Source organism: Arachis stenosperma, chromosome 4 (assembly GCF_014773155.1).
Source record: "Arachis stenosperma cultivar V10309 chromosome 4, arast.V10309.gnm1.PFL2, whole genome shotgun sequence".
In the NCBI taxonomy this organism is placed as follows: domain Eukaryota; kingdom Viridiplantae; phylum Streptophyta; class Magnoliopsida; order Fabales; family Fabaceae; genus Arachis; species Arachis stenosperma.
Genome location: NC_080380.1, coordinates 136,137,088 through 136,137,483, shown reverse-complemented (window position 1 = coordinate 136,137,483; position 396 = coordinate 136,137,088). Strand labels below are relative to the sequence as shown.

Genomic DNA, 396 nt, shown 5'->3' with positions numbered 1-396 from the left:
AAGCTTAGAGTGGAAGTCCAAACCTTCAGACAGAAGGATGGAGAATCCCTCTATGAAGCTTGGGAAAGATACAAACAATTAATCAGAAGATGTCCTTCAGACATGCTTTCTGAATGGAGCATCATAGGTATTTTCTATGATGGTCTCTCTGAACTATCTAAGATGTCCTTGGATAGCTCTGCTGGAGGATCTCTTCATCTGAAGAAGACGCCTGCAGAAGCTCAAGAATTGATTGAAATGGTTGCAAATAACCAATTCATGTACACTTCTGAAAGGAATCCTGTGAACAATGGGACTAGTCAGAAGAGAGGAGTTCTTGAGATTGACACTCTGAATGCCATATTGGCTCAGAATAAGATATTGACTCAACAAGTCAATTTGATTTCTCAAAGTCTG

At 39.9% G+C, this 396-nt stretch overlaps 1 non-coding gene across 1 annotated transcript; it reads right to left on the bottom strand.

Annotated features, from left to right (window-relative positions):
• Nucleotides 1–108, bottom strand: LOC130978061 (small nucleolar RNA R71). Its single transcript, XR_009085725.1, has one exon. It is a non-coding gene; the product is annotated as a small nucleolar RNA R71 (small nucleolar RNA).
• Nucleotides 109–396: the final 288 nt, after the last annotated feature.